Source organism: Stegostoma tigrinum, chromosome 24 (genome assembly GCF_030684315.1).
Source record: "Stegostoma tigrinum isolate sSteTig4 chromosome 24, sSteTig4.hap1, whole genome shotgun sequence".
In the NCBI taxonomy this organism is placed as follows: domain Eukaryota; kingdom Metazoa; phylum Chordata; class Chondrichthyes; order Orectolobiformes; family Stegostomatidae; genus Stegostoma; species Stegostoma tigrinum.
This window is the reverse complement of record NC_081377.1, coordinates 22,444,487-22,468,069: the sequence shown is the minus strand read 5'-3', so window position 1 is coordinate 22,468,069 and position 23,583 is coordinate 22,444,487. Positions and strand designations below refer to the sequence as shown.

General features: G+C 41.1%; 1 long non-coding RNA gene across 1 annotated transcript in view; it reads left to right on the top strand.

Moving 5' to 3' along the window:
- The first annotated feature begins 4,561 nt into the window (after positions 1–4,561).
- Positions 4,562–23,583, top strand: part of LOC132210937 (uncharacterized) — a 37,380-nt gene continuing 18,358 nt past the window's right edge. Inside the window, exons 1-2 of the long non-coding RNA XR_009447190.1 lie at positions 4,562–4,651; positions 5,370–5,462. This is a non-coding gene — a long non-coding RNA (uncharacterized LOC132210937). The remainder of the gene's footprint in view (positions 4,652–5,369; positions 5,463–23,583) is intronic.

Here is a 23,583-nt window from a genome sequence, read left to right as displayed (position 1 = left end):
ACAACTACTGCAGTCCACCTGATGAAGATACATTTATGGTGCTGTTTGGGAGAGTATCTTGGAAGAGGAACAGTGAAGGATCTAAGTCGCAATGGTACGTGGTTTGGAGAGGATCTTGCAGCTTGTGATGTTCCTTTGTATCTGCTGTGCCTATAAATCTAGCTGGTAGAAGTCACAACTTTGGAAGGTGCTGTCAGAGTTGCTGCAGTATGTGGGCGTCAGACAAACACAGCGAGGAGGGCTTTGTTGCGTAGCCATGGCTGCAACTGCGAACACTGTCTGCCTTATGTATAAACAGATCTGACTCCCCAAAATGCTCATCATCCACTGCCAAAGTAAAAAAGGACAAAGAGCAATTCCGATGAATTTCTATGGTCTGACTTTTGTGGCAGCAACTGAAATTGTAGACATCCCTAGAAATTTGGATTTGGCGAGACAAAAATTTAAGTAAAACAGCAAAAAAAAGCATTACTTGATATAAAAGCAAAGTAACAAAGTTGCAAGGAAACGAAGCTAAAATGGAAATGCACAGCTGAAGAAGGAAATACTGTTTACAGCCTTGTAGCTCTCAAAGGCCAAAATACGTTTTCCCAATTTTACCGAAATTGTAAAAACTCAGTAATCAGACACTTTGAGAAATCAACACATTATAACTTGTGATAAATTATTATGTCTCTGTGATTCTTAATACATCCTGTTGGTGTAATCTCCACTTCAACGAGGTATATCTGATCAGAAAATTGCACTTAGTGCAGAGTGAGGAGGGAGTAACTAAAAGGCTTATTGCCCTATGCTCAGGTATCTGTCTGCTCATGTTGTTACAGGCATTTGGAATGCCCAAAAAATAACTGCTTAACTGCAAACATTATTAATTTTCCTTTGTGATGGCAGTGGATATGCAAAATTCCTTGGTTCTTCAAGTCCTAGTAAATGACCTTAATCTTGTCTTTCCCTGTATATAAAAACTAAGCATTTTGCATGTTCCACGCATATATCAAAGGGCCTTTTTGAGATATTGAACCTCAAAGAAAGTAGAAGCAGGAGCAATACATTTGAATTTTATTGTCCCTGGCAAATCCCAAGGATCATTTTCCTGATCTTAATTAATTAGCCCTTGCTTTAAGAGCTGAATGAGAACAGAGCTAGGCTCCAGTGTAACAGTATCTTACAAATGCTCATTGCTGATGCCTAAGCATTGAGAAGACCCACTTGAGAAAGGTAGCAAACAGTTTGATGACATTTGGATCCACATAGAAGACATCTTCTGCAGGAGAGAAGGAGATGAAATAGGGGAAAATAATAATCTAAATGGCTTCCAGTGATATTAAAAGCTGACTATAACATAAAATATTAATTACTGTCTGATATCTACATTCCTGAAAGTATTTAAAGCAAGTCTCTTGATCTTTAATTCAACGCCATTTCTTCTTTCTAACTCTTTAGGATGATTATTTTTCTATATTAATGGTGCTAATAGAGCAGAAATTGTTGCTGAGTGCTACCAAGGAGAATAACTTAAGGAGAGGACTGGAGATGTAGAGAGAGAGGTCTGTGGTGTCCATTGGGCTTCATTGACTCTACCAGACTTTTAGCACTCAAATTTATTTAATATATTGAACATGCAAAACAACAAGAACTTTCAACAAATCTATCAACTAACACAATTGTGTGTCTATGCCTAACAGAGTATCCCTAGAATTCCATCCATACATTTTGGACAAAACTAAAATGCTGCTTGTGTATTCCTTTCTGTGTGCGATGTGCCAAATGTATGTTTGGGTAGAGAGAGCAAAAGCTTTAGTATGATTCTGATAAAACTGAAGATGGTTCATATATACTTGTTTGCTAAACATTCTTTAAAAGAAACAGAATGTGAAAATCGAACTTCTTGTCTATAAAAGTTCACAAAAGAGGTACTTGTCCCTTCTTTGCTGATGTAAGCACTGACGTGTTACTCCTCAGTTGCCTTCAATGAAACATTCACGTGCGAATGCTTGGAGGAATATGGGGCCAAACACTTATCAGCTGAGCCTTCAGTTGACATTTCCTGGAAAATTTGGATTTCATGGTCTGCTCTTTATCCATTCATAGTCTCAATAGAAGTCTCTTGGCACCTGGATGATGTCTCACAAACACAAGTCTCTCTTTCAGTTGGTTATTGTCGCAGTAGAATGCTACTTGCCTTTCTCCAACATTTAGAGAATAGCAGCTGTGATCGAAGTACTATTTCACCATTCAAAATTTTGGTGACTTTCCAAGTTTTGCAGGATTTTACTGTTTTCCCTTCTGGGTTTACAGCTGCAATTCATTGAATGATATGAATGCTGGACCTGTAACATGTCTATACACACATTACACTGATGCTGGGACATTACCTGACCTACAAACCAGTGACAATAATAGCAGCAGACTGCTTCACTCCATTTGGAGTAGGAATGTAGGAAGCTGGGGTCCCAGCAAGCTGGAGAATTGCACACAGAACATAGATAACACATGGAGCTGAGATATAGTTAGAACAATGCAACAATGCATTAATGTATTTTGTTACCAATTGATACCATTGAACATGCAAAAATGTACAGTAACGAGGTCTGTACATCACATACCAATTTCTATTTTATGCAGCACCTTATTTAACATGGCAAAATAGAAGGGAATCACAGAAATGTTACAAAGCAGATGGAAGTTTTTCAGTCCATCATTTCTGCTCCAGCTCTTCAAATGAGCATCGTGAACTACAGCCAATCTTCTGCCTTCTCCCCAAATCCTTGCATATTATTTCTATCCGAACTGGGGACACAAGTCACAGAATAATGGTTAGGTCATTGAGGATTGAGATGAGGAGGAATTTTTAAACTCAGTGCTGGTGAAACTTTGGAATTTTCTGGCCCAGAGGGCTGGGAAACCTCAGTTGTTGATAACATTCAAGACTGAAATCAATAGATTCTCAGATGTTAATATGATAAAGGAATAATGGGAGAGTACACAAGTAAAGTTGGAGAGTACACAAGTAAAGTTTTAAAGTAGGAAATCTGTCATGGTTCTGTTGAATGGTTGAGTGTACCCAAAGAGCTGAATTGTGTATTTCGGTTCCAACGTCCTCCCTTCTTGCGGAGAACTGGGTGAAATCTGACAGAAATTGCTGCTTATATTCCGATTTTTGTCCCCTATGACACTCTCAGGTGCCTCATGTCAGGGCAGACAGAGTCAAGGAAGGTTACAAAGGAGGTCTGAATTACTTTAGAGAAAGGTCATCTCTGACCTGGCTCTCCAATCTCCCATTATAACAAAAGATCAACAGAAACCTTGGAGAAATGGTTTGTATCAGAATGTTACTCACCAATCCATGCAGGAATCATACTCTTGAAGCGTTAAGTTGCAGATGCCGACCATCTTGGGGGTTTGTTTTAAAATCAAGAAGAACATTCGACTAGGCTCGCTGTCCTAATTTCTCTCTCATTACCCTGCCGTCGAACACGTGTGAGTTTTAGACACAACCTAAAATTCTGCATTTCATCATATGTTGTGGAGTTATGATTTCATGAGATGTGTATTTTTTAATTTTGCCAGCATGCTTGCATGGATATCAGTCTCACTGATTGATTTGGCTTTCAGTCAGACAGGGATGAACCCTCTGAAAAAGGCTTCAGCTCCTACTGACAGCACTGCTACACACCGAGACCAATGCAGTTTCTTTCCTTGATACCAGGTTTAATGCCCCTGCCCACCTAGTCGAATAGCTATGTGCACTTCTGGAAATGTGGGCTCACCATATCTCCTGCTCATGCACTGTCACTAACTACTCTTCCAACAGATTCAATCAGTCCTTTTGTCTCATTAACCTACACCCCAGACTGATGTAACCACAGCACCCCAAATAACTTACCTATAATCCTTGGGTTGATTGTATTTGATCCACAGGACTGACAATGGCCTAATTCCCAGATTTCAAGAACACAGATCCCCTGATTCTGATAGGACCAGGCTGCTGACTTGATCTGTGGCCTGCCCCTAGACTGGAATCAGAGCAGCACCTTTCCAGACTGCTGGTGACACTGCTCTAACTGACGATAGTCCCCCTTCACTCAGTAAGAATTGCTCCTCTTTGACTTTCATATTTAGCTAGACTTGAAGAAGATTCAGTGTGTTTGTTTCATAAGGTGCTTGTACATGTTGCCGGTATGATGTTGACATAGCACAGTGCCATACATTAACATGTCCACCCCTTTAAACTGTCCATGGATCCCACTGGTAAGAAGCCTTCTGTGTTTCCCTCTGCATTCGAAAAAATACAAGCCACTGATGCCGGTTGCTTGTAGGTCAGCACTAAACAGCCCGTGCACTAAGGAAACAATGAGATCCGTAATGAGGCTAGCAGCCTGTCAGTTAATGTTGAAGTCATTGACTGTGTGCTTGGAAAGGAAGACGAGTTATACAGAGGCTGGCAGTCTCAGAGTAAGCATGGATGTGTGAGCACTAAGGAAGAAAGCTAAAAGCTGTAAGATGCATTCTGTAGGTGCATGAGATGTGGTCTGTTCATTAAGTGGCCGGGCAAAAGCTTACAAGCTGTTGGTGTCCCTGAGCTCCCAAGCAAGGTTTTAATGAGCCGAAACGACATATGAGGTGCTCAGAAAGTAGGAGTATTGATGTGGTAAGGTTCTTGGTTTGTTAATGCTGACTGATGTGGATGAAGGTTCAAGGGAAATAGTGACCATGAAGCATGCAGGGATGGCATTGTGAACAGGCAGTTAAGGTGCAGCGAAGGTTTACCAGGCAGATATCGGGGATGGCAAGACTGACATATGAGGATAGATTGACCAGATTAGGATTGTTTTTGCTGTAGTTCAGGTGAATGAGGTGGGATCTCATAGAGAATTACAAAAATCTAACAGGACTAAACAGGGTGGATGTAGGGAGGATGTACCCAATCATGGGTGTGTCCAGAATCAGGGGTCATAGACTGAGGATTTGAGGTGGACGATTTGGACAGAGATAAGTGGTGAGCCTGTGGAATTCAATATCACAGGAGGTAGTTGATGCCAGAACATTGAAGGTATTCATGAGGTGGCAAGATATAGCAGTTGGGGTGAATGGGATCAAAGGTAATGGGCAGAAAGCAGGATTAGGATATTGAGTTGGATGATTAACCATGATCGTGACGAATGGTGGAGCAGGCCTAAAGGGCCAGATGGTCTCCACTTGCTCCTATCTCCTGCGTTTCTGTGTAAATGCATTGAAATAATGTGGTTGCTGCAATAGCAAGATTCCGAAGTCACCATTAAATCTTGAGGGAAAAATTGCAAAATACTAACTCAACTTTGAGATTCTGATTTCTTTCATTCTCTACATTTTCTCATCTTTCTCATCAGCACTGACTGACACCAATCTGGGAGCAGAAAATTCCACCCCAAGTATTCTAATGTGGCCATGGATTAATAAATATCGTGGAGTTTATATAGCTGGTGAGTTGTGTATTCTGTAACTCTAATGTGCTGCTCAAATAATGTAAGCAAATGATAATTCCATACTTTTGTGAAGTGACAATTCAGTACCTTCAAGCAGGAACTGTTTGAAATGCAAGATTCTTTTAAAATTGCATTTTATTGCCAATTGTGTTCAGCAGGTAGTAAATTCGAGACTCTTTTTTTTCCAAAATATATCAAACTATATGTGTTGCAGAACTTTATTCAGGGGATTGGTGTAAGCACAGAAAGGGAAATGACATTTCCAAACCCAGAGTCATTGTTACTGTACAATAAAGAAACACCATCCAGAAGGAGTGACTACAAAGACCCCTTTTGATATGCATACGCCTTTGCATGCTGTTCAAATTCACAGATCAAGAGGTCAGATGGGTTAATAATGTCTTTACTGTCCCAGCTGATGCACATTTGCTCGCACTATAATTCTGTCTATCTCATTTTTGAGGAGATCTGTGTGTGTTTCTCAGCTTTGTGTGCTAGGTATAAGCTGTTACATCCGGGTGAAGAGGGTGACTCAGTCTTCTTGTTTTAACCTCCTTAGCTGACCACAATATGAATTTTGAATTTGTTTGAGAGTGCAGTTATGTCATACACCAATTAAAGTGAAGTACTAGTCAAAATCAAGAAACCAATTGCACTGTTTCTTGATAGAAAGAAAGGTTTGTTTTTATTTACTAACCCCAATAACAATAATTAATCAACTTCAACAGAGAAAGTTTAAAAAGGGGAGAGTTTCTAATGCAAAAAGCATCATCAATAATAGGTAGTTTAAAAAGAAAGAGTTAGAGTTTTTGAGATCTTAGGTTTCGATTGATTACAAAAGCAGAAATTGCTGGAAAAGCCCAGCAGGTCTGTAGCATCTGTAGGAAGAAATCAGAGTTAATGTTTCATGTTGAGTAACCCTGAGGACCCTTCTGAGGAAGGGTGACGCGGCACAAAACATTAACTCTGATTTCTCTTCACAGATGCTGCCAGATTTGCTGAGCGTTTCCAGCAATTTCTGTCTCTGTTTCTGACTTACAGCATCTGTAGTTCTTTTTGGTTGTTGATGTTTTGTATCATCAGCAGTAGCAAAATCTGTAAACTTGTTTGTGTTCTCGATAAATGGAAGTTTCTACAATTTGTTCCATTATAGGGTTTAATCTTTCACTATGCTGGGAGAAGGGGATTGGAGCTCAGAAATGAATGAGGGTGGTTTGGTAGGAGGTAGGTGGGATGGTGATAAGTGGATGCATGTGGAGATTGGTCAGTGGGAAAATTGGGCATTTAGGTAAGAAGGAAGATGGACAGTTTGTGTCAGGTCAAGGAGGCGAGGATGAGAGGGAGGTAGGACGTTCGATGAGGCCAGGGGTGGGTGGGGAGATTTTGAAGCTAGTGAATTCTATGTTGAGACCTTGGGCTGTAGGCTCTCAAGGTGCAATTTACGGAGTTGTTCCTTCAATTTTCGTGTGGCCTTATTGTGACATTGGAGGAGGACCAGGATGTACCTGTCACCGAGGGTGCGGGAAAGGGAGTTGAAATGGCTGGCAACTGGAAGGTCGTGTTGATTGGAAGGTACAGAGCACAGATGCTCTGCGAATTGGTCACCAAGTCTGCACTTGGTCTCTCTGATATAGAAGAGACCACATTGGGTGCAATGGATGCAATAGACCAGGTTAGAAGACGCTCAGGTGAATCCCTGTCAGATACAGAATGCTTATTTAGGGCCTTGGATGGAGGTGAGGTGTAGGGGCAGGTGTAGCACTTCCTGTGGTTGCAGAGAAAGGTGTCAGAAATGGTGGGGTTAGTGGGGAGTGTGGAGCAGACGAGGGAGGCATGGAGTGAGCAGTCGCTACAGAAGGCAGATAGGGGTGGGGAGGATTGTAGGTGGTGGAAGTGGCAGAGAATGATATGTTGGATGCAGATGTTGGTGGGATGATATGTGAGGACCAGGGGGATCTCTGTTCTTATTGTTGGGGGGAGGGGGTTTGCGGGCAGAAGTGCGGGAAATGCAGAAGATGCAGTTGAGGGCATTATGAATCATGGGAGAGAGGAAGTTATGGTCCTTGAGGTAGGAGGACATCAGTGATGTCTGGGAGTGGATCACTTCCCCCCGGGAACAAATGCAGCAGAGAAGGAGGAATTGGGGGTATGAGACCGCATTTTTGCAGGAGGGTAGGTGAGAAGAGGTGTAGTCAATTTAGCTATGGGAGTTGGTGAGTTTGAAATAGATGTTGGTGCTGAGTTGGTTATCGGAGATGGAGATGGAGACAGGAAGGGAGTGAGATGTTAGAGATGGTCCAGGTGAATTTGAGGTCTGGATGAAAGGTGTTGATGAAGTGGATGAACTGTTTGAGCTCCTCACGGGAGCATGAGGAAGTACCGATACAGTAATCAATGTAACGGAGGAAGAGGTGAGGGATGGTGCCAGGGTAATGTTTCATTTCCCCAATATAGAGGAGACCGCATTGTGAGCATTGTGGACTCCTCTACATTGGGGAAATGAAGCATAGACTTGACAAACACTTTGCAGAACATCTACGTTCTGCTCGCAAGAAAGACCCTGACCGACGTGTTGCCTGCCACTTCAATGCACCACCCTGCTCCCTGGCCAACATCTCTGTCTCCGGCTTGCTACAGTGTTCCAGTGAAGCCCAGCGCAAGCTAGAGGAACAACAGCTCATTTTCCGCTTGGGGACCCTACAGCCCACCGGACTCAGTATTAATATTACTAATTTTAGGGCTTAAACTCTCCCATGTCCCAGCACCCCCAGCCCACACACCAGGCCTTGTTATCACATAGCCTGCCACTACACACCCGCTGTTGTTAGGCACTAACAGTCCCCATTAACAACTATTCACCCTCCCAGCCTGATCGTTAGCAACTCCTTTGTCTGTCCAACTGTCTTTCTCTCTCTTCGGGATCTATCCTATCGTTTACTCCCTACCCCACCCACCTCCCTATTTTCTGCATATACACTGACGTTTTCCCAGCCACCATCAGTTCTGAGGAAGGGTCACCGGACCCGAAACGTTAACTCTGTTTTCTCCTCCACAGATGCTGCCAGGCCTGCTGAGCTTTTCCAGCGACTTTGTTTTTGTTCCTTAAAATGTGCATATCCCTTGCATTCTGTTCAAAATCACAGGTCAAGGGGCCAAATAATTAACAATATATCCTTTGTCCTTGCTGATACACTTGCAGCAGCTGTTGGTCTCGAGCTTGAGGTGACCTGTGTTCTGTGAGTCAGCTCCATACACTGATCTTACGTTCAGCCTGATGGAACTCTCAATACAATTCTGATCTAACGAGTTTTGAGATTTGTAGCTCAGGTTGAGGTTCTGGATGTGAGTTTGCTCGCTGAGCTGGAAGGTTAGTTTTCGGACGTTTCGTCACCATTCTAGGTAACATCATCAGTGAGCCTCCGACGAAGCGCTGGTGTTATGTCCCGCTTTCTATTTATCTGGTTAGGTTTCCTTGGGTTGGTGATGTCATTTCCTGCGTTGGCGATGTCATTTCCTGTTCTTTTTCTCAGAGGATGGTAGATTGGCTCCAAATCAATGTGTTTTAACACTTCATCGGAGGCTCACTGATGATGTTACCTAGAATTGTGATGAAACGTTTGAAAACTAACCTTCCAGCTCAGCGAGCAAACTCACATCCAGAACAATTCTGATCTGATCAACATCAGCTTCAGCTTTGAACGCAGGAACTGGAATTTTTAGCCTATCAAGGTTGCCTTGTCATATCAGAGTCATTGTGGTTTGCATAACATCCTTACCCTTCAAAGCTGGCTAATCACACTAATTCTGAGCCACTTTAAAGAATTTTACAAGTATCAAGCCATCCTGTACCAAATATTCCAGTGAGTTATAACTTATAAACCTCATTTGGCTCTGTCCTGATGTATACACCTTTGTAACTACGCGACCTTTATCCTATTTTATGCCGCTCAAGGGCCTGCAATTCTGTTATGTCCTTTTACTCAGTCTCAGTCCATATTCGTTCCTCATCAACATTATCTGGGCTAGTCAGTGCAAGGGAGAAGTTGAGTTCTCACAATGTGCTTTTATTTCCTACTTAAAGATCCCACACAAGCAAAACAGTACCAATAATAGAGATTGAAGAATAAATATGGAAATTGGGCTTTCTGTGCAAAAATGACTTCTCTGCTCCTACCTACCTCCCGTGAAGGCTTTCGTGCTAAATCTGAGAGTTTAGAAGTGCTCTATTTGACCAGCTGCTCCATTGAGTTGATCCTCCTGCTTAGAAGCTCTTTCACAGCCACTTTGAGCTTCTGTTACAACCAGACTCTTTCAAGGACAGCCAATAGTCTCGGGGTATTGCCACTGGAATGTGATTCCAGAGACCCATGTAATGTTGTGGGACCCTGGTTCAAATGCTGATATGGTGGCATTTCAATTCAATAAAAATCTGGAATTAAGAATTTAATATTGATCATGAAACTGTTGTTAGAAGATGGGGGAGAAACCCATCCAGTTTGCTAATGTCTTTTAGGTAAGGAAGTTGCCATTGTTAACTGGTCTGGCCCACATGTGACTCCAACATGGTTAAGTGCCCCTTGGGCAATTAGGGATTAGCAATGAAGGATGTCATAGCCAGTGATACCTATATCCCTTGCATTAATGCTTAGAAAGGAGATGTCATAATAGATGTTAAGTTTAAAACAAACTCAAGTATCTCTTAAACATGAAGCCACTCAGCAGTGTGTTTCACATTGGACTGTATTCAAGTAACTGAGTGGTAGTGTGAAGTTTTTAGGCATGGGGTAGTCACATGTTTGTGATCCATGTACTTATTAATGAATCTTATTTTTATCCTCTAGTGTCTATAATAAGTTAAGGCATTAATTAATCTCTAATTTGTATTATCCACCCTAACATTCAGTTCATACATCCCACTGTGTGACATGTGATGAACTGGAAGTCCGTTCACGCTTGCAGGAGAATTTGATTTGAATTTGGACCTAACGTGGAGGCTGGTTTACCTTTGGTGACCTGTTGAACGATGGCGATCATTGTTCCTGGGCTAGAACTGTTTACAATGATGTATTTCTTCAAAAATCTTAGCAAGAAATTGGTTGTCCTACCTAAGCAGTGGGGTATGAATCTTACTCTGTCCATTGTGCTCAACGTCGAGAGATGCTCAGCTTGAGAATAACTGTACAAATTACAGACCAAACAGCCGATGCTGAAAACCTATTAAACAATTGGGAAGGTTTTTCCAAATGGTGGCAGTGAAGATTTTGGGAAGGACATGGACATGCATCACCAGAGGAGATGACCCAACAGTTAGGTGTATGGTAACAATGCCAGCCTGCTGTAAATAGCTTGCAGTCCAAAGGATGGGGAGAGAAATGTAATTCAGATGAAACTGTACCAAAATATCTTTGTGCTGGTACAGGAAACTGAGCACAAATCACTAGCAATTCAAAAAATAAGTACTCCACTCCAAGTGCAAGATAAATGCCAGCTCTTCAACTTGGTCTCATGTGCATTGGAACTGACTACTGTTACCTAAATAAATTACATTGTTTGCACTCAGCAGCAGGAAGCTATTAATTTTCTCTCCTCTTACTGGGCAGAATGGGATAGATTGTTTCAATTTGTTAGCTGGCATATTCTTACCACCAGGCTGTTGCAAATCACGATGACCTGCTTCCTCGGACTATTAGGCGATTTGTTGACCAAAACTATAGTCGAAATGAGTGGAAATTTGAAACACACAAGCAGTGATAATTTAGTGATAAAAATTAAATCCTGCAAACAGGTCTGCAGCTGAGAAATACGAGAGGAAGAGACTGATATGACCAGGTGTGATTGGAATTTAAGACAGAATGTAAGCCAAAGGTGGGATTAAAATATTTTTTGAGGGCTGCCACAGTTACACCTAGGTGAGGACATGATCTGGGTTAAATTTCAGTCCTGTTGAGGAACTGTAACTGAGAATTAAATACAAACATTAGACTCCATTCTGCACAGAGAATAATGACTCATCCAAACAGTGATATAGATAACTCATATATAGATGAGTAACTTGAATTTTGTAACCGATAGCAACATCATGCTAATAGCCTTCAACGTATATTGTTCTATTCTTCACACTAATCTGAAGGTAAAGAATGATTATCTGAACTTCCACAGGCAGTGACTTTGGCAGGTTGTGTAGGGATTTATTTGATTATACTTTCCCAACATTGGTTTACGCAGAGTCAGGGAGAGGGCAACTATATTAGCATGGTGTAGGTGGAATCATGGGTGGGACAATGGCACAGTGTTTAATGCTACCTCACTGTGCCAGGGACTTGGGTTTGATTCCAGCCATGCGTGACTGTCTGTGTGGAGTTTGCGAGTTCTCCCCGTGTTTGTGTGGGCTTCCTCTGGGTCCTCCAGTTTCCTCCTACAGTCCAAAGATGTGCAGGCTAGGTTGATTGGCCTTGCTAAATTGCCCCGTAGTGTCCAGAGATGTGTAGGCTAGGTTGTTTAACCAGGATGGCACAGAGGTGTCTCCTGTATGGGCTGTTGCAGCACTGTCTTCATTTCAATGCTTTTGGACATGCCTTGGTGTGCGATTTTGGCCTCCAGCGGTGGAGATCCCCGTGGGAAGGTCCCATACACAGGGGTTCTCTGCTTTTCCATCAGGGATCTGGGGTGGAGAGTGCTGCACACAGAGGGTCCAGTGCAACTGCAGTTTGCATCATTTCACCAGGTGGCAGGCCACACGCTGTTTTCGTGGCTGAATGAGAGTGTGTTCCATGTTTACGTCACGTGTTCCTGTTTCCAGCTCGTCTTTAGGTATTTGAAGGGGCTGCTCCTAATGTTTTGGTTACACTTCGGATCCATGGTCCTGATCTACTAACATGTGGCGTGTGCAGGGGAGAACCAGTCAAGTGGCCTTCTCGTGGTTCTGCTCCTGGGCCTGGCCAGGCTGGCCATCAACGGGTCCAGAGAGTGGGCCATGGATGGGCTTGTTCCTGACTTCTTTGCCCTCTTTTACGGTTATGTCCGTGCTCGAGTGTCCCTGGAAAGAGAGCATATGGTGCTCACTGGCACAGTCAAAGCTTGTCAAGGCCGATGACACCTCGGGGGCTGGACTGCTTCATTGGCCCAGGTGGTATCATTCTGATTTAGTAAGGTTCTGTAAATTTCCTTTTGAGATCTTTGTTTGTGTTTGATTTTAAAACAATGCACCTGCAAAGGCTGTTTCACTACTATTCATTTTTGGATTCCCTGAACGAATCTAGAGAGATGTATTCTGTCTTTTAACCCCTTGTTGTCCCTGTTCCTGGAGTGTTTAATGGAGGCAGTTCAAAAGAGTTGGAATGCTCTTTGGAGCGCCGTTGCAAACTCAATGGGCCGAATGGTCTCTATCAACACTGCAGGGATTCTATGAATCAACACTTCAGGTTGTTTGCTGCCTTCCTGCAGGAGTTGTCTAGGCCCCACTTATGACCTTGGTGCTGCTTCAGTTGGTCCTTAAGCCAAGGGCTCTAGTCCAAGTTTTGTTTTCTCTCACACATTATTTTCTTTTTTGAGGATCTTTAATTGCCTGGAGGCCTCTCCCAGTTAAACCACGCGCAGTGAGGAACCACTCCCAGCTCCAGTTTTGACTCACTGTGAGCCACCTCCCAGTGTGCTTCCCATCCCCTGGCCCCCCAGGGAGGGCCCAGCTGCCTCTTTGGAAAACAGCTTGTCTCACTTCACTGGGCACTTTTGCCATCACATCAATGATAAAGCCCTTCTCCATTGGTGCCAGAGGAAACTGTTCTCACTAGCCCTGTCCTTCTCATGCCTTTTACCTTCTTTGCATCAAGCCCCACCATCTATCAGGCTTCTCAGGAGCTCCTAGAGGCTATGGATTTTCAACATAACCAAGCAACAATGATGTAGGATGCAACGAAGATTACTTTGGGTGGCACCATCACAATCAGAAGTGACTGGCTAATTGGCCAGGAGGGAATTTTCATTTTAAGCTGCAATATAGATCAGATCTGATTTCTACTTTGGGATTTTACAGGGTAATTCATAAAAAACATGCCTACATTTAAACAGTGAAAAGGATTCAAGCGACTAGACAAAAAGAGGTTGTTACATTAATGACACTGTCAATTAAACTCATGCCCACAATGAACTGGGAAATAGGGGTTTGTTATCTGATTTCAACAATTTCTACGAGGCATTTATCCATAAAATGGTGCAGGAACAATCTTCCTACATTCACAACATGGGTTTATCTTAGGAATTTAATTGACAGTGCTTCAGCTCAAGTCCTGGGCAGGGAAGGAGTCAGGGGTAAAACTACCAAACAACCTTCTCAGCAGTAACACATGAAAGAACTGCATGTGGTTGGGATGCAAACAGAATCTGCTCATGGAGAGAGATGGGCCCTAGGCCTGTCAACCTCAAGAAGGTTACAAATTGTTCTAGAGAAGATGGTCTGAATGTGGAGAACATGGTGAGCTATGGAGATTGTAATATTGCATTATCTGGGATACATCATTCAGTTTATTTTCTTTATGCAATGGAGAAACTGTTCACAGTTAAAGTAGGGTGACAAGTTGCGATGTTCTGTTGTGCTGTGCAACCACTTACTGCAACGAAAGCAGTTCAATTCTTCATGCTGAGCCTCATCTGAATGCAATGGTAACTATTGTGGTGTTTGATAGATTGGAGATGTGCATTCAAGAACGGCTACAAGGATCATGACATCCAATTTGTATAAGTAGATATTGTCGCACTCATTGAAAAATGCTGCTGTATGTCTGGATATTGGGCAGCAAAAATAGATTACTGCCAGTGAAGACACATAAACCTACTTACAGGGGAGCCCAATGATGTTAATGAGCATGAAGTTTGGAACTGGCAGATGTGTGTGTATACATATAATATTCTATATATTTTAGACATCCAATAACTAAAATTAAATAAAATCCTCCTCTTTTACAGTTCTTTTGTTTTCTGATTATCAGATTGAAATCAGACTGTAGATTACAACTGTGCACTGGCTGCCAGGAAATGCACAGGCAGCTTGTTTGCTCATGACCTTCCAGTGTTCCCCTGCCTCCACAGAGTAAGTGTGGCGCTGCCAATCAGCAGCTTTTGTGAAATCAGAAGCTCTCAAATGATTCTCTAAATGCCTGTCCTTATTTTTTAAAGATTCTTATGCTTATCGCATTTGTTTATTGCCAGAAGTGTAACATCTTTTCACAGCCTTTGTAATCTTTCATCAAACCTGAGGGAGCGACAAGCATCCTATCTTCTTCCCTCATACACCCAATGCATTGTGTGATTTGAAATATATTTGTGGGCAATCTGACAACAGTACTGTCTTTACCACCTATTTTCTTAATTTGGAATAAATTTAAATTAAATTAAAGAAGTTCCCCACGTCCTGGCTCTGAACCAGAATTAATGTACTAAAGGAATAGGTGTACATTCCTTGACCACCTTGGGACCCCATTGGTACCAAGGTGATCTCAGTGAAGCGACATCTAATATGGGGAAAAATGAAAATGAAGATATTCAGGATAAAATCTCTCAGATTACTTATAAATTGTGTACTAACTGTGTCTTTTTATCTGGAGTGGCAACCATTTTATACAGCAGCAACGCACAGAATCTGCCTCAGTTTAAGGTGGCAGCTAGACAGAGGGAGATACAAGATACTGCTTTCCTTTCTGCGGGACTGTCAGTCACTAAATTGATAATGGGGACTTGCAGGATGGAGACTTCGAAAAGAGTTGAAGCACAGCACACCCACAGAAGTGGTGCAGAAAATTGCAGCTGAAGCCACCTTTAGTCTTTCACATCGGTTGGGGTGACCGGGCTCAAGTGGAGGCTTTGTCTCTCGCTGTTTAACTCAGCTGCCTGCCTGCTGCTCAGTATCATGGTCTGTCCTTGCAGCTGTCTGCAGTAATCCCCTGCTAAGGGCAGGCACATCATCTCTAACCTCTAAGCATTGGCTCCTGTTGGTGTTCATTTGTACTTTTCAACTGTTTCTTCAACCGTGGAAGGAAAGTTCTTCACGGGCTAAAGTCCTTCTTTAATATACACACTTAAACACTTAAACCAATTACTAGCATGCGTGAATGGGCTTTTCTTATGCTGCCTGAATGCAAAGCACATTTGCAATAAGATTAGCTAATTGCTATGTAAACCATTTAGCCTCTCTGGTTTTGAATTGGACTTAAGATCAATGCGCCTACAACTCAGTTTCCTGATACTCTATTATTAAAATCCCGGGCTCAGATGTTACAATATAATGATTTATTCATATCCACTTATAAGTGCCCTAAATTACCAAGGCCTCCCTCCCCCTCACACGTATGAATCAGTAGTGGGCTTATGCCTTATTGCAAAGACTACTATCAATGTTAAATTCTCCTCCACAGTCTTTAAATATTGTTTTATGGAGTGGGCAGGCTGTGTGAGGGTTTGGGGGGAGGGGGGTGCATCCTATTATTTTTATTGAAATTTTCAGTTTAGCTTTCAAATGGAAAGTCAGTCAAACATGTGCACAACATGTTAACAGGACAATAAAGTGAATGTTGTTTCCTGGGTGATGCAGAACTTGCTGAAGGAACAAAGAAATGTGTGGTTACAATTCAAAAAAGGTAAAAATTCACACATCATTGAATTAAAAGACCCTTTTAGTACTCTATTGTATAGAGGCAGAGAACAATGAGGTTGCTGGTTGCTTGAAGTGATTCTACAAAACATTACTATAGTTAAGAAATTACCCAAATTAAATCCAGAGATATTTAGTTCCAAACTTATGGTGGCAAATACTACACATATAACTAGCAGCCCTATCTTATAAAACAAGAGCACTGGAATAGAGGGACCACATAACAATGCAGTTCAGCGCTTCATACGGAGACAATTTTCATCTGCCTACTGCCGGGTACAGACTGGAGAATGGGAAGATTGACATGAGTTTTGAAGTGAGAGCTGACCAGCTGCCCAAGGCCTGCTTCAATTGATTTTCACTTCAGCCCAAAAATAGGCTGGACCTTTTTTACAACTATGACTACGTGGATTGTAGAACACATACATGATTTTCAGGCACAAATACAGAATGTTCAGCAGTAATCAATGTTTGTTTTAATTGAACTGCTGAAGTTCCATCTCAAAAATATTTTTATAGGAACAAGAGAAACATGAGAGATTGTCCTGCATGGATCCCTAAGTACCTTTTAACCAGTGGAGCAAATGGTTAACTATATCATTAACCTACAAAGAGCTACATAGCGTGTGTGTCAGTCCTATGTCCAAGCTCACATGCAACTGGTATCTGTCTGTCTTCAGGCTCCTGCGTGCCCAGTGAGGGCCAGAATTGAAAGTTTCCCTGCTGGTTTTTCAAACTTCGAGAACACATAATGGTTTTTTAAAAATTTTTTATGGCTTCTGAAGTTATTTTCAATAACATGTTTTCAAAATATTACGAAGAAATTATTTTATTCCTACTTTGGTTGGTATACATGTTGGTTGTTCTGAAATCAACTTTCAAAATTTGGGAGATAAGATGCAATCACTGCTCTGTTTCAGAAATGTAAGTTTGTCGTAGGACAATGACAAAAATGATGTGGGAGAAGCAGAGAATATTGAATAGAAAGTTATCAGATGTCTACTATCTACTTCTCTATACATCTGACTTACAAACATTTCACACAGACTACCAATGTTGGGTTTTGGTTGAATTACTTGAATGTTTCCTAGCTATATTGTCTCCCTGTCTCTAAGGAATTCCCTTCCATTTTCATAAAGAACTTGATTACACTTAGCCATAGTCTAAAGAAAACTTAATAGTGTTTAACAGATTGAGAATTGCTTAAAACTGGGGATGATCTAGAGCTTGCCTACTGTAACTTCAGCTGTGATGTATTGGAATACACACGTTTGAATTGCTGTTTTCTTCCCTTTTGATTTTGAAGCCAAAATATTGTTACACCCCTTTGAAATTTGTGAGAACGCCTCCTTCTTTTGGGCTAGGGTTTTAAATAATTCTGTCATGTTCATCAATTTTACTTCACATTTTCTAATTCTTTGTGTTTACATTTTCATTTTCATGGATTGCTCAAGTTTGGAATCAACAAAATAAAATGTCCCACCATGGGCTTTCTCAATATGCAGTATGCCTTGATGTAAGGACGCTAAGCACAAGTCAGGCAGTCCTTCATAGTGAGGGAAAGTGAATGGGAGAGATAATAACCCCTGAGGTTGTTTGGATGCTGGCCTGTTGTTACATAGTGTCAACCCTAATAGCTGAAAGTGCTAAACCAAAGGGATAGTGTGAGAGCCAGCCCTGGCTCAGTGATTACACCCGCTTCTCTGAATTAGAAGGATGTACTTTCAAGTCCCACTCCAAAGATTTGAGCATGAAGTATGAGCTGACATAGCTGCATGGAACTGAGGGATTTGTACTTCTGGAAGTAGTGCCTATAGAATGAGATTTTACACTGAAGTTCCTTCTACCTTCTATTATGGAAGTAAAAATCCCATGTCTCATAGATTTTTGGGGGATACTGCAATTTGTACTGAAATAGTGACCACACTTGAAAAGTCCTTAATTGGTGGTATGGTATTTTGAAGATTGGGTAGTTCTCCTGCAGTCATTTAGGTGCTTTATAAATGCAAGTCTAATTTTTCAGTATTTATAATACTTACAAATACAAATAATTAAAAGAAACCTTGCAGAAATAGACCTAGATTTTATGACAGTAATGAAAGCACAATAGTCTGCGTCATTACTTCACTGAAACTGACAGCAATCTATTGTAGAACATGCTAGATGATGCAGAAATCCAGAATCTGTTCATGGATTCTATGCTTCTTTAGACATCAGGCTATTGAGACACCTCCATGATTCTCCACCTCCATGCCCCCCACCCACACACCTCCATGATTCTCCACCTCCATGCCCCCCCACCCACACACCTCTGCACCCGAGGCAAACAATAATAATGAGAAATCAATTGAACTAACTGAATTTGCCAGTCTTATGCTGTAGGTCTTGTGACAAAAAACCCTTGAAAAGTTAAGCAGTGCTGCATGAGGCGAATCTCATTACTGCTAAATAACCTCACTAGCCTCAAAAAGTCAATTTCACAATTGTGGAATATTAAATTTCTTCATAAAGATAACATGATCCATATTTAAAAAAGTAAAGTTTGTTTATTTTTAACTTCTATTGTAATCCAATCATCACCATTTATTTTATGATTGGAAAGGTTAAATTAAAAGTGAGGGATATTATTTGTTTTTACCTTCCTGATTTGCAGTTTGTGAATACTACAATGTGTTTGGGTGCTTGCTTGCTTGTTGACGTATTTGTGCTCCAAGGTATCTCCTTGACTTGTCATCAGACATAAGTGTCATCAGGAAAAGGAAAAACTACAACACAGAGAGGTTTTGATTCATGTCAGCAGCTTTCTTCAAGGCCAGCACCAAGCTCAATACTTAACCACTAACTGCAAGATCTGAGCCTGGAATAAACACTTGGTCATTTTTTTTGTGTGCTGAATATGTTGCAAATCTGAAGCCAAATGGCCTACTCCTGTTCCTAGTTCTTCTGATTTCCTTACCTTGTCAAAAATCTGTTTTTGAAACAGCAGCAATTTTTGATGAGACCATGGTCTGCCAATTGTGTGCTCCATTTCATTAAAATGTGAAGGGATTATGCTAAAGGGATATTGACTAATATTGGTTATGCTGAACTTATCCAGCTTAATATACAGCACAATCAGCAGAAAATTTTGTTGTATTCTGTTACAGTCATACTAATATGTGAGCATCAATGGAGCAAATTCTCATGATTCCAAGCCTGCCATTATAAACAAAATGTTCTGGCTGAAGCTCCCTTAAATCTTGAGACCAAACTCTTTGAGGAATACACTTGTTTTGGCCAGACTTCACAAGGTTACGTTAATGTGGTTCAACCTTGTATCTTGTTTTACTGTTAAATAGAGGCAGAAAAGAAGTATTTTTAAAGCAACTGTTTTGAACCCTGTCTGCCAGAAAGGTTCTAGTGTGCATGCAAGCAGAAATAAGGATTTTTTGTCCATTATAATAATGAAATCTTACAATATGTTCATGTTCTTGTTTGGAATGTTCAGCTCACACACAGGACCATTATTTGCACCACTGGATAATGACTTGGCAAAAGCAGTAACTGTTGGCTGTGGCCAACCGGTGGTTTTAATATTGAAATTTTAAGCATCGTTATGGAGGGAGATAACACTTATTTAAAGAAATCCCTGCAGCAGATGATGCAGGCTGTGACCTAGTTTTGAAGAAGGGTTATTTGAACATGCAATGTTAACTCTCTTTCCACAGATGCTGCCAGATCTGCTGAGTTTTTGTTTCAGATTTCCAGCATCCACAGTTCTTTCTTTTATTTAATGACCCAGTTCTATTTTCATTCTTAATCTACACATTTAGTCACTCCAAATAGCTTAGTCTGAGGAAGTAGTAGGACAGCGTATGGTGACTTTTAAATTCTTAGTTATAAGAGATAAGGTGCATTTATGACACGCTAAGTTGGTCATAAAAATGTTAAAGATTGACAGAACCATGTAAAGCGAAGAGACATTACATCTATTGAGATTATGCCTATACTCTTTTGATATATCTCTATGTGAGATGTACACTTTTTTATTCATTCATGGGCTATAAGCATTGCTGACTAGAATAGCATTTATTGCTCATCCCTAACCATCCTGACGAAGGTAGTAGTGAGCTGGTTCTCAAACTGCTATTAAGTATTCATAAAGTGTAAGGACGCTCACATGTGCTATGAGGAATGAAGTTACAGTATTTTGACCCCAGGAGCAGTAAAAGAACAATGACTTAGGATGGAGTGTGGCTTGGATGGGAACTTGCAGATTGTGGTATTCCCATGTAACTGCTGTCCTTGACCTCCTGGATGTTAGAGTTTGCAGGTTTGGAAAGTACTGTTGGAGAAGTCTTGGTGAGTTACTACAGAGCCTTTTATTGCTGGTACTCACTGTTGCTACCGCGTATTGGTGGTGGATGTTGAAGCTGATGGATGGGATGCCAATTAACCTAGATGCTGCCAAAACCCTTGAATGTTTTCAGAGTTGCAAAGGAGAATTCAGAAAGGTTTAGTGGAGATTTTGATATGCAGTTTGGTTATGGATGTATATACCCCGCTATTCCTTGAAAATCACGTACACAGTATAATCAAATTGAATCTCAGGCACTCTGAACACAGACACAGCAGATTATGTACCACCTTTGTGCTTTTGCATCTCTGTTGACTTTTTTGACTTTTGTCACTGAATGGGTTAATGGGGCTTGCTTCCTACGCAGCATGTTCTGACAAGTTAGAGCCAGCTAAAGCCTTCTCAGCAGGACTGTTTAGGAAATGCTATTAACAACTAATCGTTTTTCAAACTCTGAGAACCTGCCTTACAGTCAAACAACAATCAGCTGGGCTAATTTATAATGAAATAATTTATGCTAAAGACTTTCCTGAGTGTTAATGGCCGCTGGATATAACAGTCTGATTAACATCAATGTGACAATAATTTCTGAGAATTCCGTGCTCTTTCTTAGCTATTGGGAACAGCTTCTACTTTCAAAACAACAACAAGAAAATGTTTGAATGCCATATTTACTGGAAATATAACGCTTTGAAAGCAATGTCTAGATTTAGACTCTCCAATTCGAGACAGTTTGCTTTTTTCCAGCATTCCTGTTCTGTGCAATACACTTCATCACTGAATAGTTTCCATATCTAAATTCTGCTCTGGGTTGAAAAGACTGAAGAACGTTGCCCCTTCAAAAGGAGGAAAGTGTCGCTCGCGGAGAATGGATTAAGCCCTATTAAAGCCTTGTGTACCTGCTTTTTAGGTTTGTATAGTGCTGGGATATCAGTGGAGGTGGTCAGCAATGTGGAGAAGTGGAGTAACAGATGGAACAAATCCTACCAAGTGAATTATGGCACCATAGAGTGAACTGTGAAGAAACCAAAGAGCCATTCACAGCCGTGATTGCTGATAATATAAAGAACAGCAATTTGGTTCTTGACTGTGTCAAAGACCTTGGGATGGGAACATCAAATGAATCATCCAAGTCTTCAGGAGTTACTAAAGTGTGTAAGCAATTCAGATGCCCAGTCCCGATGCATCCCTGAACACTGGAATATTCAAGGTGGTTAATTTGATAGTTCATGACATTTTACATCATTTTGGAAAGGCCTTATTGCATTCTATTGCAGCTCAGAAACAAGCCAATCAGCCAAAAGGCTGTTTCAGTGTTTGTGCCCCACATAAGCCTCATGCTCATGTATCCTTCTACTTCTTTCTCCATCATGTACCCATTAATCTAGTTTCCCATTCAATTCATCCATGATATTCACCTCACTTACTTCTTGACGTTGCAGGTTCCATGTCATAACTTCTCTCCTTGTAAGAAGGTTTGTCCTGAATTTTGCAGTGGATTTAATAATAACTATCTTATGTGCTTAGCCTCTAAATTTCAGTTTACACATAAGTAAAAATATCTTTTCTACAGCTACTCTTTTATGATTGTAAAGACCATTATCAACTCAGATCTCACCCTCCACCTATCCAGAGAAAGCTCCATTATATTCAGATATATATGACTTCTCACTTTCTGATGTGATATCAAATGGGCCGTTGTTAAAGAGAATTGGAGATTTTACAGCCTTACCCAGAAATATTCTTACTTGATGTTACATAGTCTCTATTTCATTCCAGCACATACACCAGTATTCTAAGTAACATTTGTGCTGCACCAAGCAGCAGCTCCTGGTGTAAAGGGACAGGCATGACTACATATCCTAACTTTCATGAAGGATATGGGCTGACCATTTCTGAAGGCAGCAGTGGAAATGACAGCAAAATAATGATATCCTCATATCGAATCAGGAATAGGAAATCAGGGCTGCAGCTCTTAGAATTGTGGTTTGATTTTCTCTTCATAACCAATCCCTACACAAAAGACGCTGTCTAGAATTCATGATTACACATGTCTGGAAGCAACCAGATCGCGTAGAAGCTTTGAAAGCAGCTTTCTGCACCTTCCACAGCATTCCTTGCCTGCTTCAACAACTTGAAACAACCAAAGAAAACACCAAACACTTGTAGAGTTGTAGCAACATCCACAGAATAATCAATCAGCAACTTCCTTTAAATAATGCTGGTGGAGTTTCCTTAACTCTGCTGAACGTGTTCAGCTGGATGAAGTTAACTGTGGCTGGTAGCTGCATTGTTGAATTCCAAAGCACTAATGGCATCAAATCAGTATTAGTGATTCTCTTGCCTTGGGTAGCTCCGAAAGATTTGGAAGCTCTTACCTATTTCTTTCCATCACAATTGGCTTTATGTGTTATTGACACCATTTTGGGGCCCAAAGTGCACTTGTTGTGAACAGGAACAAGTCCATTATAGCTTGGGAGCAGAAAAATTCTTTGAATTTTGAGCAGATAAATCTGCATCAGATGCATTTAAAAGTCACTCAAAGTGACTAACTCGTTGTGCATTTGGCAGAACAGATTTGACACTGCAACAGATTCATACTCTAGGTGACATCAAACTGAGCTGGTTTGCGGGAGGACTGTGAGAACGCATTTCCTGTCAATCAGGTTGGAAGCCACTTTGCAGCCAAACTAAATTTGAATGCCCTGACTTTATGAAATTGCACACAGTCAGTATGTATTGTTATGATGTGCATACACTGCATTTGATTCACTGAATGTGAAGTACAATATATCTGACAATGTTGGGTAGAATCTTGTCGAGGCAATGGGGGTCTCACCTGTTGGCTGGAGAGATGGTCAGGTGATCCCTTGCAGGGAGGTTGGCTCACAGTGTGGCAAATCAGGCAGTGATGAGGCCAGTAGTGGTCATTACAGCAAAAGTATGACCCCAAAATTTGGCACACCATCATTTACAGTGCTGGCATCCAACTTAACATAAAAGCCACCATCGCGAGTTCTTCTCCTTTAAAAATTGTAGTAACCACATGGTGCTTCTCAAATAACTGCTACTGCTGATGTTCCTGCAAAGACATTATACTCGAATATTGTTGAGAGCTTCTAGGACCTTGAAACATATAA